Source organism: Papio anubis, chromosome 6, assembly GCF_008728515.1.
Source record: "Papio anubis isolate 15944 chromosome 6, Panubis1.0, whole genome shotgun sequence".
Lineage (NCBI taxonomy): Eukaryota > Metazoa > Chordata > Mammalia > Primates > Cercopithecidae > Papio > Papio anubis.
In genome coordinates, this window is record NC_044981.1 from 154,505,186 (window position 1) to 154,511,055 (window position 5,870).

The 5,870-nt window shown below is 41.0% G+C and overlaps 1 pseudogene; it reads right to left on the reverse strand.

The window, feature by feature from the left end:
* Window positions 1-251: 251 nt before the first annotated feature.
* Window positions 252-710, reverse strand: LOC108585640 (annotated as a pseudogene).
* Between the last annotated feature and the right edge of the window lie 5,160 nt (window positions 711-5,870).

Below are 5,870 nucleotides of genomic sequence, written 5' to 3' on the forward strand. Positions count from 1 at the left end.
GGGACTGGAGGCTCCCTCCTTCAAGAGAGGAAGGAGGGTTTGGAAAGTGGAGAGTCTGTGACAGAAGAGGGACCTGGGAGGCACAGCTTTGGGGAGTTGCTGTGTTCACCTTCAGTGGACCGAAGGCAGAAGAAGCTGTGCCCTGGGGCATCGTGGCCCAAGGAAGGCAATGCTGGGTCACATGATCCCTTAAAAATAATCACATAAGTTAACCTATTTGTTATAGGCCAGTAATGTTCGAGATGGAGCCTCTACCGGTCTTCCAATCCCATTCTTCTGATAGCTGACTTTACTTTGGGGTTGTAGGTCCAGGCACCACTGCTACCATTTTCATGCTGGAGCCACAGTGCCACATCACCCCTTCATCTTGGTTTTGCCACAGAAGGAGCAAAATGTTACTTGCAGGCTAATTTCAATTTTCTTCATTTTTCTGAGAAAGGCACCATACTGGGTCCCATATTTACCAATGACTCCTACCTTCTTGATGTATTTAGCCATACCTCTGCCATCCACCTGTTATGGTTTGGCTGTGTCCCCACCCAAATCTCATCTTGAATTGTAACTCCCACAATTCCCACATGTTGTGGGAGGAACGCAGTGGGAGGTGATTTAATTATGGGGGCAGGCCTTTACTGTGCTGTTCTTGCAATAGTGAATGAGTCTCATGAGATTTGATGGTTTTTAAAACAGGCGTTCCTCTGTACAAGCTCTCTTTGCCTGCTGCCATCCATGTAAAATGTGACTTGCTCCTCCTTGCCTTCTACCATGATTGTGAGGCCTCCCCAGCCATGTAGAACTGTGAGTCTGATTAAATTGTAAATTACCCTGTCTTGGATATGTCTTTGTCTGCAACATGAAAACAGATTAATACACCACCTCGGAGCCCAGTGAGGAAACCACCTCCTTTATTTTAATGTCTGCTAATTACTGTATAAATGAACCTCATCACCAGAAGATTTGTTAATTGAAGTAACATAAAATTTGCTGTTTCTCTGCATCAACTAATGGGCAAAATAACAAGCTAGCATCATAATGACAGGATCAAATTCACACATAACAATATTAACCTTAAATGTAAATGGACTAAATGCTTCAATTACAAGACACAGACTGGCAAATTGGATAGAGTCAAGACCCATCAGTGTGCTGTATTCAGGAGACCCACCTCACGTGCAGACACACATAGGCTCAAAATAAAGGGATAGAGGAATACTTACCAAGGAAATGGAAGCAAAAAAAAGCAGGAGTTGCAATCCTAGTCTCTGATAAAACAGACTTTAAACCAACAAAGATCAAAAGAGGCAAAGAAGGGCATTACATAGTGGTAAAGGGATCAATGCAACAAGAAAAGCTAACTATCCTAAATATATGTGCACCCAATACAGGAGCACCCAGATTCATAATGCAAGTTCTTAGAGACCTACAAAGAGACTTAGACTCCCACACAATAATAGTCGGAGACTTTAACACCCCACTGTCAGTATTAGACAGATCAACGAGATAGAAAATTAACAAGGATACCCAGGACTTGAACTCAGCTCTGGACCAAGCGAACCTAATAGACATCTACAGAACTCTCCACCCCAAATCAACAGAATATACACTCTGCTCAGCACCTCATCACAATTATTCTAAAATTGACCACATAATTGGAAGTAAAACACTCCTCAGCAAATGCAAAAGAATGGAAATCATAACAAATAGTCTCTCACACCACAGTGCAATCAAATCAGAACTCAGGATTAAGAAACTCACTCAAAACCACACAACTACATGGAAACTGAACAACCTGCTCCTGAATGACTACTGGGTACATAACAAAATGAAGGCAGAAATAAAGATGTTATTTGAAACCAATAGAACAAAGACACAACGTACCAGAATCTCTGGGACGCATTTAAAGCAGTGTGTAGAGGGAAATTTATAGCACTAAATGCCCACAAGAGAAAGCAGGAAAGATCTAAAATTGACACCCTAACATCACAATGAAAAGAACTAGAGAAGCAAGAGCAAACACATTCAAAAGCTAGCAGAAGGCAAGAAATAACTAAGATGAGAGCAGAACTGAAAGAGATAGAGACATGATAAACCGTTAAAAAAAATCAATGAATCCACAAGTTGGTTTGTTGAAAAGATCAACAAAATAGATAGACCACTAGACAGACTAATAAAGAAGAGAGAAGAATCAAGTGGATGCAATAAAAAATGATAAAGGGAATATCAACACTGATACAGAAATGAACCTACCATCACAGAAAACTATAAACAACTCTATGCAAATAAACTAGAAAATCTAGAAGAAATGGATAAATTCCTGGACACATACACCCTCCCAAGACTAAACCAGGAAGAAGCTAAATCCCTGAATAGACCAATAGCAGGTTCTGAAATTGAGGCAGTAATTAATAGCCTACCAACCAAAAAAAAAAAAAAGCCCAGGACCAGATGGATTCACAGCCAAATTCTACCAGAGGTACAAAGAGGAGCTGTTTGGTACCATTCCTTCTGAAACTATTCCAAACAACAGAAAAAGAGGGAATTCTCCCTAACTCGTTTTATGAGGCCAGCATCATCCTGAAACCAAAACCTGGCAGAGACACAGCAAAAAGAAAATTTCGGGCCAATATCCCTGATGAACATCGATGTGAAAATCCTCAGTAAAATACTGGCAAACCCAATCCAGCAGCACATCAAAAAGCTTGTCCACCATGATCAAGTCTGCTTCATCCCTGGGATGCAAGGCTGGTTCAACAAATCAATAAATGGAATCTATCACATAAACAGAACCAATGACAAAAACCACATTATTATCTTAATAGATACAAAAAAGGTCTTTGACAAAATTCAACAGCTCTTCATGCTAAAAACTCTCAATAAACTAGGTGTTGACGGAACATATCTCAAAATAATAAGAGTTATTTATGACCAACCCACAGCCAATATCATACTGAATGGGCAAAAACTGGAAGCATTCCCTTTGAAAACTGGCACAAGACAAGGATGCCTTCTCTCACCACTCCTTTTCAACATAGTTTTGGAAGTTCTGGCCAGGGCAATCAGGCAGGAGAAAGAAATAAAGGGTATTCAGTTAGGAAAACAGGAAGTCAAATTGTCCCTGTTTGCAGATGACATGATTGTATATTTAGAAAACCCCATCATCTCAGTCCAAAATCTCCTTAAGCTGATGAGCAACTTCAGCAAAGTCTCAGGATACAAAATCAGTGCACAAGAATCACAAGCACTCCCATACACCAATAGTAGACAAACAGAGAGCCAAATCATGAATGAACTCCCATTCACAATTGCTACAAAGAGAATAAAATACCTAGGAATCCAACTTACAAAGGATGTGAAGGACCTCTTCAAGGAGAACTACAAACCACTGCTCAAGGAAATAAGACAGGGCACAAATAAATGGAAAAGCATTCCATGCTTATGGATATGAAGAATCAATATCATGAAAATGGCCATACTGACCAAAGTAATTTATAGAGTCAATGCTATCCCCATCAAGCTACCACTGACTTTCTTCACAAAATTGGAAAAAACTATTTTAAACTTCATATGGAACCAAAAAGGAGCCCACATAGCTAAGACAATCCTAAGCAAAAAGAACGAAGCTGGAGGCATCATGCCACCTGAGTTCAAACTATACTACAAGGCTACAGTAAGAAAAACAGCATGGTCTGATATCAAAACAGATATATAGACCAATGGAACAGAACAGAGACCTCAGAAATAACACCACACATCTACAACCATCTGATCTTTGACAAACCTGACAAAAACAAGCACTAGGGAAAGGATTCCCTATTTAATAAATGGTGTTGAGAAAACTGGCTAGCCATATGCAGAAAACTGAAACTGGACCCCTTCCTTACACCTTATACAAAAATTAACTCAAGATGGATTAAGGACTTAAATGTAAGACCTAAAACCATAAAAATCCTAGAAGAAAACCTAGGCATACCATTCAGGACATAGGCATGGGCAAAGACTTCATGTCTAAAATACCAAAAGCAATGGCAGCAAAAGCCATAATTGACAGATGGGATCTAATTAAACTAAAGACCTTTTGCACAGTGAACAGGCAACCTACAGAATGGGAGGAAATTTTTGCGATCTATCCATCTGACAAAGGGCTAATATCCAGAATCTACAAAGAACTTAAATAAATTTACAAGAAAAAAAACAATCAACCCCATCAAAAAGTGGGTGAAGGATATGAACAGACACTTCTCAAAAGAAGACATTTATGCAGCCAACAAACATACGAAAAATAGCTCATCATCACTGGTCATTAGAGAAATGCAAATCAATACCACAATGAGATACCATCTCATGCCAGTTAGAGTGGCAATTATTACAAAGTCAGGAAACAACAGATGCTGGAGAGGATGTGGAGAAATAGGAACACTTTTACACTGTTGATAGGAGTGTAAATTAGTCCAACCATTGTGGAAGACAGTGTGGCAATTCCTCAAGGATCTAGAACTAGAAATACCATTTGACCCAGCCATCCCATTACTGATATATACCCAAAGGATTATAAATCATTCTGCTATAAAGACACATGCACATGTATGTTTATTGTGGCACTATTTACAATAGCAAAGATTTGGAACCAACCCAAATGCCCATCAATGATAGACTGGATAAGGAAAATGTGGCACATATACACCATGGAATACTATGCAGCCATGAAAAAGGGTAAGTTCATGTTCTTTGCAGGGACTTGGATGAAGCTGGAAACCATCATTCTCAGCAAACTAACACAAGAACAGAAAACCAAACACTGCATGTTCTCACTCTTAAGTGGGAGCTGAACAAGAAGAACACATGGACACAGGGAGAGGAACATCACATACTGTGGGGATGGGGGTCTAGGGGAAGGATAGCATTAGGATAAATACCTAATGCAGGTGACAGGTTCATGGGTACAGCAAACCACCATGGCACGTGCATACCTATGTAACAAAACTGCACGTCCTGCACATGTATCCCAGAACTTAAAGTAAAATAAAAAACATTTTAGGTATCATTAAAAAATTTGCTGTTTTTAAAATGACTTATTGAGATAATCAGAGAGTGGTATTTCAACCATGGAAACATTAATAGACTCAGAAAAAGCAAAACCTTGGCACACTCCAGTGCAGGGAGCTGTATAGGGGCAGGGTCTAGGTCAAAATAAGGATTGCTAGGACACAATCCCACAGACCCTGCTTTGCTAGCCGGAAAAACACTTTCCTCTATGCACCAGCTTTCCTGCCTCAAAACAGGAGCTACTGCTTTACAGAAAATGTCAGATTGACTCTCACGGCATTCATCCCTGTGAGGGGCATATTATTCTCTCATTGGGCAGCAGTTAAGGCCTGCACTTGAAGCCACAGCATTGGCAAGTCCAAAGCTAGGGTTGAAGGGAGGCTTGGGTGTGGAGCCTGCACTCCTGAGCACAGTGTGCATGGCCTCCAGGGGCTCCGCTGCTCACCCAGGGCCTGGGAGGCAGCCACACAGCCACCTCCATAATGCACAGGGCACCTATCCACAGCCCGGGCACTCTGCAAGTATTTCCAAAAGTGCCCTTAGTTCACTGGAGATTAGTCAGGATGAAGAAAGGGGCTTTCTGCCCTGCCTTTCCTCCCATCCAAGGGCAGCTCAGATTGATAAAGGCTGTAAGAAGAAAATCCTCTCTAGCTGGGCGTGGTGGCTCACACCTGTGGTCCCAGTGACTTGGGAGGCTGAGGAAGGAGAATCACCTGAACCCAGGAAATGGAGGTTGCAGTGAGCTGAGATCGTGCCACTGCACCTCAGCCTGGGCAACAGAGTGAGACCCTGTCTCTAAATTAATTAATTAATTAATTAAAATAAAA